The sequence below is a fragment of the Alosa pseudoharengus genome, unplaced genomic scaffold (genome assembly GCF_046254945.1).
Source record: "Alosa pseudoharengus isolate Yale_2024_CS ecotype anadromous, Long Island Sound unplaced genomic scaffold, YU_APseudo_1.1 YU_APseudo_1.1_scf_19, whole genome shotgun sequence".
Taxonomy (NCBI): Eukaryota; Metazoa; Chordata; class Actinopteri; order Clupeiformes; family Clupeidae; genus Alosa; species Alosa pseudoharengus.
In genome coordinates, this window is record NW_027468657.1 from 13,133,364 (window position 1) to 13,142,131 (window position 8,768).

The 8,768-nt window shown below is 39.9% G+C and overlaps 2 long non-coding RNA genes across 3 annotated transcripts; one reads left to right on the forward strand and one right to left on the reverse strand.

Moving 5' to 3' along the window:
* Positions 1-2,235: 2,235 nt before the first annotated feature.
* LOC143132303 (uncharacterized) lies at positions 2,236-8,711 on the forward strand. Of its 2 annotated transcripts, none has more exons than XR_012988274.1 (4): positions 2,236-2,453; positions 3,521-3,571; positions 4,616-4,717; positions 8,460-8,710. It is a non-coding gene; the product is annotated as an uncharacterized LOC143132303 (long non-coding RNA). The 2 variants fall into 2 exon arrangements; XR_012988275.1 differs by lacking the exon at positions 2,236-2,453 and adding an exon at positions 3,247-3,390 and having other exon boundaries at positions 8,460-8,711.
* On the reverse strand, positions 5,936-6,661 carry LOC143133076 (uncharacterized). Its single transcript, XR_012988432.1, has 2 exons — positions 6,628-6,661; positions 5,936-6,528 (listed from the first exon to the last, which is right to left on the reverse strand). It is a non-coding gene; the product is annotated as an uncharacterized LOC143133076 (long non-coding RNA).
* Positions 8,712-8,768: the final 57 nt, after the last annotated feature.

Below are 8,768 nucleotides of genomic sequence, written 5' to 3' on the forward strand. Positions count from 1 at the left end.
TGTAAAGCCACATTAAAATGGTTTAAGGCTCATTATGGAATACTAACACATACAAGTTTAAATATATATAATTGTTAATGTTATTATAACTATAACCAGGATGTCATATCAATTAAGATACTTTATATAATATATCTTTATTTTTGGCCCAGTTGGGACCCATGTGGCGTCCATGTATAGTTTTAGCACATGTGTATTTTATCTGGGTTGCCCATCAAAGTCCACTCTAAGCCCATGCCCAGCTGAAGCCCAAGTGGGCCCCACATGGACGTGTTTGCTGGGAAGTATCAGCATACAGTAGCACAAACTGCCTGGCCTCATGGAAACACAGTCATCTTTTTCCTTGGTAATATATCCGTACAGCATCTATATGGCGGGGGATATAAGAGGGCCTGGGGATGTTTATGGAAACATCTGCTTTGGTGACCTCACATGTGGGTTCAAAGACAGACACTTGATTGACCGATTGGCGCTTGGCTGCTGAAATAATATTTGCCCTAAATAAAACGTATTATAACTTAACTAAAGGACAGGTTCGGTATTTTACACTTAAAGCCCTGTTTTCAGATAGTTTATGATTAAATAGAACGTTTAAGATTGAAATTTGGACACATGCTGCTGTCCTGAGAATTTTCGGTTTCTGTGGTAGCGCCCCCCCTCCTCCAGAACGATGCATAGGTGCACTGGAACAATCCTTCCTAAAACGCATTAAACTTTCGTTTACAAAGACGTGAAACTCACCGAGTGGTCAGGGGTGTTCGCTGATATGCTCACACAAAAATCGCTGCAAAAGACGCTTTCCAACAGGTTATTACCATGTTGTAAAACTGTGGAGCTATTTTTCCAAACGCCTCACACCCGTACATTCTTCCGTTGAGAGTTTGAATAATAGACACTCCAGCCCAGTTGGTGGCGATAATGCACTTTACACCGTCTTGCCAATTACAAGCAAACCACTGGCATTTCATTGAATACACAGAAGAAGCAGAAGATCGCTGTCTTGAAGTATTTTGCAACAGACAGCTAAAAATGAGGCGATTTTGTGCAGTTCCGAATTGCGGGAAAATTCGTGGCAAAAAAGTTGTCACAGACTTCCTTTCAACGATCCAGAAAGGCTAAAGTTGTGGCTGGAATTTCTGGGGTTAGATGTGAGCACACCTGTTGAGAATCTGCAGAAAGCTGATCACCATGTCTGCATTTTATGTCGCTGGAGGTCAAAGGAAATCGCCCAAAAAGCTCTTTCGCCTGAGAAATACAGCGGTTCCCACATTACCTCCTGGGACGACAGTTGGAAGAACTTGGGGTAAGAACTTATTTGTTATGTCCATAACCTGTCATGTTCACATCATAAGCCTAACACTAACCCTAGCCTACATGAATAATTTGGCTACATGATTTTGTACGTTTACTATTTTTTTGGCTGTGGAACTTTCATGATGAAAACATAATGATTCACGTAGGCTATCATTCACATCGTGCAAGTTCCAAGACATTTTAGCATTAGACATGGTTGGACGTGACAATAATTTGGATAGTGTAGTAGCCTATGATACCGCGACTGCATAAGACTACAGAAAGAAAACAAACAACCCCATATCCGTTTCCGGCAGCGGAGTAATACCGTACCTCACAGCACATCCAATACAAGTCAATGGAGTTGGACAAAAACTACGATAAAACCTGTTGGAAAGAATCTTTTGCAGCGATTTTTGTGTGAGCATATCAGTGAACACCCCTGACCACTCGGTGAGTTTCACGTCTTTGTAAACGAAAGTTTAATGCGTTTTAGGAAGGATTGTTCCAGTGCACCTATGCATCGTTCTGGAGGAGGGGGGGCGCTACCACAGAAACCGAAAATTCTCAGGACAGCAGCATGTGTCCAAATTTCAATCTTAAACGTTCTATTTAATCATAAACTATCTGAAAACAGGGCTTTAAGTGTAAAATACCGAACCTGTCCTTTAACTAACAATAACTCTTATTTGGCCAAAGAAAGACTTTATTTTTTAAATTACCCTACAACAACTTTGACCATGTTTCGTCTTCTCGGAATGAGACAATGTGCATTGTCTTTATCTCTCATCAAACAGTCTTCATTTTGGCTGATTAAACTGTGGTTTTTCATATCCTTGCTTATGACAATGGCTAATCAGCGTCATCTCCTCATATCTCCTCTTTGCAAGCTTGAGTCAGCATCTGGATATCCTGCTGGCACTGTATATAAGTTGTCCAATATGGCCCCATTACATGCCACTCACAGCATCAGCGCCAACTTGACCTGACACCTCAACAACCTCATCAACTAACAAAGGATGCTAGCGAAGATGAAAGCCACTGTAGGGTGGATCTTCCTAACGTTTCTACTGGTGGATGCCAAGCCCACCAATTGCAATCATCACCAATCGCTTAAACAAATCTTCAACGTGGCACAAGAAGTCGAAGGGCTTTCAGAGGTGAGAACGGAAAATCCTTCACTCAAAGCAAACATGTAAAACTTGTATTTCAAATCACTGTTTTTTTTCCCCCCAATGTCATTTTTTATTTTATTTTTATTTAGATACTTCTTATAATTGTTATTCTTTAATATAATTATGCTTATCAATATATTATCATTATTTAGATCAGCATTTGCATTGACAACACAATAACTAAAGTGAGGTTTTAACCCTTAAAGGAGTACCGTCACACCGGTGTGACGGGAATGTTGGGAAATTAACATTCTAAAGAATATCTGGGTTCATTGAATTCAACATAGAATTTTAGAACCTTCAATTGTTGCGGAACTTAGAATGTTCAAAAACCTACAGCTATGTGGCTTTTTTTTAGTTTAAAACACCTACAAATGACAAATGACCAAGAAATAGCGTAATCTTGGCGTAATGTCTTGGTATATCTTGGTATGTCTTGGATATATCTACTGAAGTTAGCATGTAAACCATCTAGCGCCGGACCGGCTCTGTTGTAATAACAATAACACTCTGGCAAGTCAGTGCAAGAGTGCTGAGGGGTATTCCAGAAACCAGGTTGATGTCCAGTGAATTATTTAATTGTGCTTTTGACAATAAATAGGCTATCCTAAACGTACGCCGTACAAAGCACGGTCAGTTAGGCTATTCTCTGCCAAGCAAGGTCTCGGACGCAGCGCTTAAGTATTGCTCTTTTTTTTTTATTACAGTTCTCTCCTCCTCGTAAGCCTCGAAAAATACGGTGCTCTTCGTTTCGCCGGTTTCACTCATTGTTTCGACTCTCAATAGATGATGCCTTTATAAGTTCGCCGTGAACGCGCACAACTCTAGGTTATCTAACACAGGGTTGATTGAACTAACTGGTAACCGGTGTTTTGGAACCGACAGCTCGGGTTTAGTCGCCACAGGTTCAGACAACCCAGAGGTTAAGTTTTATCTCAGTGTTTGTTAAACCTCCTTTCTGGAATACCCTTCTGAACTGCTGCGTTTAAGACAACTCAAAGCCTACACACGACACCTTTAACGCCAGACCTTCCCTCTCTCTCTCTCTGCAGTTGTTGAACAGGACATATGTGGATGTAGTGTTTGACAAGAACAAATGTGCGGTGAGTACATGTTAGAAGCTTTCTGGCCGAACTTACAACTGGTGGCCAGAGGGTAAAACTGCCTTCAAAAGATGTGTGGCAGTCAGAAGTGTAAACGCCCGGCTACAGAAAGTGAAAGTCCTACCATGTATTGGTTCTACCTGTGCACTTAACACAGGTGATTTCACTAACTAGCGCATCTGCCTGGCTGAGTAGTGGGGTGTAGGCTACTACGAATCTCGATTAGTGGGTTAGCGAGGTATGTTGCGCTCAAAGCCAGGGTATACTGTGACACGAAAGTGGATCTGTTTTAGTGTCGCTATATCACCATGGTATCTTATGCTGTCAACCAAACCTGGTCGAGGAGGTTATGTGCTAAGTTATAGCTCAAATCGTGTAATCTACCACACACTGACCAATCAACTGTCTTAAAAAACGAAGTTATCTCACGTGTAGGATTCTGTCATATATCTTACAGGTGGAGCTCCGCCTCTACTAACATTTTGGATCTCGAATGCGCTTTAATAGTGCTGTGCGTGCTAATATCCCACTATGGAGGGGCATACCATACAACAACTGATGACAATTGATTTATTTGATGTTATAGGTTAGACACAAAAAATCACCGCAGTGTAGATTAAGCTATCGCTCATGAATGCGGAAGTAATTGTTTTTAAATAGAGGCGGTCTTGTGCGTCTCCACGTTACACGATTGGCCAAAGTCATCCCAACACCGAGAACGCGCACAGATCTGAGCTGAAAGCCTAGTTTGACAAATATATCACATAACTGCTATCGTAGTATCACTTAACGTATACCCCTGAGTCAAGGCTTTGTCAAGCCTCGATATGTCTACATAGCCTAGATATGTCTAACGTGCTTCGTAGTATACCCCATAGTTCTGCCAATTAGAATAGGTTGGTTCAGTGAATGGTTGGATCAAATATGTGGGAGGAGTTCTACTATCTGAAGCCATTGTGTATTGATATGATATTGATTCGTATTGACAGTATTTTGAAATGGGGAGGATTATTCTGTGCTGATCAGTTGATTTTATCTCCACAGTGTAAAGATTTCTGCGTTGCTCAGAAGATCATTTCCCAAGCCCTTTCCCACCACAATCATACTCACTCAAAGTTAGCAAGGGCTCTCTCTGTTTACTCCGAGGTAAGTATGTGTGTTTGAATTGAAGTGTTCAGCAAACGCCACACAAGGGTTTTTAGTTGTGAATGTTCTAATATAGGTGAAACAGAATGAGTGTGATAGATAAATGAAGAGTTAAACCTTTATCTTGAAAGAGCACTCAGGCCAAATGACAACCTAGGGCCCTGCTATTGCAGCATCTCAAACGTGAACTATTCCTTTAAAGATCAGGGGCCTGTACTACGAAGCGGGGTTTCTGGCTTATCTGGGTAACTTCGAGAGTAACTTGTTCACGTGTGGCGTAACTTCCCGATTAACCCGTACTACGAAAGGTGGATAGGTTTTAACCGAGGTATGCTGCCATGGCAATTTACGCTGCATCTCAAACCTGCTCCGACCAGGTTATGTTCTTGGTTAACCCGAGGTTTCCGTTAACCACACCCTTTATAAGTACCACCCCTCCACTAACAATTTCTCCCGAGACATGTCGGCGTACCTGGATGATCCATACGACATTGGAGCGCAAATCGTGAGGGACTCTCTTCGCAGGGCAAGGGGTTTTAGAGACCGCCAGAAAATATATATAGCCTACCCGGACGATATTCTCTATGAAGATATAGATTGTCAGCCGAGGGAATTCGTTATCTTTGTCAGATGATCTAGGAAGACGTCTCATAGCAATGCCCGTACGTGGACATTCATGTATTCAGTCGGTGATGCAAGAATACTGTATGTCCTAAAATAAATCGGACATAGGCCTACAGTATGCTGAACATCTGAGCAAGAATAGCCTAAAATAAATCGGACATAGCCTACAGTAGGCCTAATAAATAAAAATCACCATTTTAACAAACTTGTTGAATGAATGTCATATTACTGTATACTCTTAGAAAAAAAGGTTCCACATGGAACCTAAAAAGGTTCCATCCTTTGATACAAATAAGACACCCTAAATGGTTCCAAATGGAACCTTTTAAAAAGGTTCTATAAGATGAACCATCAGGGGTGCCATTATTTTACATTCTAATGGTTCTAAATGGAACCATAACTACCAGGTGTGTTTTATTACTACTAGGACTACTACTACTTATTATTACTATTATTATTATTATTAGTAGTAGTATTACTTTTATTAATTCATTATTATTCATATTCATTCATTGTGCTAATTAATGAGAAGTAGCGTATAATGTGTATGAAAAGTTAAATACAAATAGACATCAATAAAAAATTCAAGTCAAATATCATTCAAATACTGTATTCAGTATTTCTACATTAATTTACATATTCATTGCTTTAGCATATCTTTTATATTACTCACAAAAAAATGTGTGTCATAAGACACTCAAAACAACAATAGATACATATTTACATTAATTTACATATTCATTGCTTAAACATATCTTCTATATTACTTGCATAAAAAATGTGTCATAAATACACTCAAAACAGCAATAGTTACATTTTTACAAATTAATACATTTCAAATGATTATAAAACACACTTTATGATAACATTTTTTCCACACGGAACACTGGAGTGGAGGGCTTAGACATAGACAGGTTAAGGCGTCTTTCAAAGAATAGTAATGTGTGGTGGGCCTCTTTTGGGTACTGAACATCAAAAAGAAAATATAAACAAAAAATACAGACAAGGCCTAAGGAGGCATCAATGTCAGGGGAGGGGCCAATGACAAATTCGCATTGGAGGGCATGTGGCACATCCATCTCTCCACTTGCTATTGTGATGCCATCCATCTTTATGGATGCTCTCCTGGCAAGGAGGGGAGTATCGCCACCCTGGAAGATGATGGTTGGAAACACGCTCAGTGGTTCCTATGCAAATGAGAAATGTACAAGGGATCTCCTGTAAGTCTATGATGTGAATTGACAACATAAAGCAATGTTAATTGTAATGTTAAAAACATCAAATACCTCGTCTAAACAATACAGAAACTTGGCATCCTCCAAGAACGAGGTTCAACTGGTAGCTTATCTGTATGTGTTTCAGAAGTCTGTTATAGCACTATTGGCTACTGTTAGCTACCCTAACTTGTAGGCTGGGTTCCCTGTAATTTAACTAAACAGTCTGCTAATGAAGTATTAGTTATTGCCAAATAATTTGCATCGTATGTTAGCTGACGTTAGTAGCTGATTACTCTGCTTTGCTTCTATGTTCACTAGCTAGCGACAGCTAGCGCTAGCAGGCTAGCTGTAGATAGCTTTAACTCAATCGGGGAGAGGGAGGATATTGAACAGTAGTGTCGTTCTACACAAGCTCGAAATCATATAATCGATAGTTGATTTTATTGCCAGGCTGACAAGAAAGTACAAAACTTATCTTAATGATGGATCCAGTAACGTTAGGGTGAATCAATGTCTATGATAGCTAGCTGCTGCTAACATTATTTAACGAACCTCTAACGTTACAATTTACTACTTCTGACAGCTGACCGTCATGTGTTAACGCCCACCGACGTTTACGGGGAACGCCCCTTGCTTTTGCTTAAAGAAGTATCACTTAATGTTTCGATTTGCAGGCCACACGGGCAATGATTATGAATGGGGGAAAAGCAGAAAAAACTTTGTGCCACTTACCGTTAAATCCACTGCAGCAGAGTGAGCGTCTCCGGGAAGGGTTCCATAAACGGTCGTTTAAGTTCAAATAATCCTCGCGAGTAAGAAATAGCACCCTTTTCAGGCAAAAGGTTCTATTTCCTTGGCAAAGAACCCCCATGGTTCTATTTAGCACCCACAAGAACCCTTTTTTCTAAGAGTGTACCCTGTACATAAAGGCTACACATTTCCACAGCACCAGAATCCGACCGAATGCCTCCCTCAACCCCCTCCATAATCGGCCTTCCACTATTATTTGCGATGGCCAACTCCTCTGCTACTGTAAAACACTCTGGTGCCTTACAGTAGTGTTCAGACACCTTTTTCTTGTTAGCTGTAAAACAGAGGCCAAGTGAAGGCTATAAGCATAGGCCTACATGTTTTCATAATTAAGAAATATTAATGCAAGCTATGACTATATAAACCACTATTCTGAATAATGTGTTTGTGTTTCATTTTCACCTGCTGCCATGTGCGTTTGGCAATGGTGTTGCATCTGAAATGTTCACAGGATTAGGCATACACTAAATCAGTCAATGGGGCTACTTAAACATTCAATTATCCTTATTACTGTAATCTATATGCCCACTTCTAAATTGTGTTGCATCTGTAGGCATTTCTATGAACTCAAAATAAGTAATTTAATTATTTCAACTCATTAAATACATTCCGCAAGCTATTAATCCTCCGTATTTGAAGAACATGTGGAAATAAAACTTTACTTTTAGGCATTTAGGATCTGCAATACGTTGCCAACAGCCTTGTCAGCTTGCTTTGTTCACTGCCGACGTATGTCATAATAATTGGCATTCCTCATCCGTAAAATAAGGTGAACGCGTCATCACTGAAAGTGGTGATTTGCGCTGCAACCCGCCCCTTTTATGTGAACGCACACAAACTCCAATGAGGTTAACCCCGGCTCAACAAATCAACTTCATAATCAGCGTCGTAGTACCGATTAACACCACTTAGGATAACCAGGTTTTGTCAACCCCGGTTTAACAAAGTAACCCTGGGTTACATCTGGGTAGGTTAAGCTCCCTTCGTAGTACAGGCCCCTGACCTTCAACATAATTCTTTAAATATCAACAATCAGCATTGTTTTTTGTATTGTGTAGGCAAGGAATTAACACTTATCATCTTTTCCACAGATGAAGGACTGTCCTTATACTGCTTCAGGGGTAAAATACCCATTGCTGACCCTTAGAGATGACATCATCCATTGTGTCCAGCATCATCTTTCACACCCAAGAATCCAATGCTGTAGGACCAAGGTGGACTAGTCAACAGCATACCCAAAGAGAATGTTATTTATCAATTTACAATTTTAAATATAGTTCTATTTTTGTATTTATATCTGCATTTATACTTCAACTAAATCCAATGTGTCAAAATGTGTTTGTTTAATTTAATGTAACAGCAGATCATGAATAAAAAAAAATCAATGATTCATACCAAAA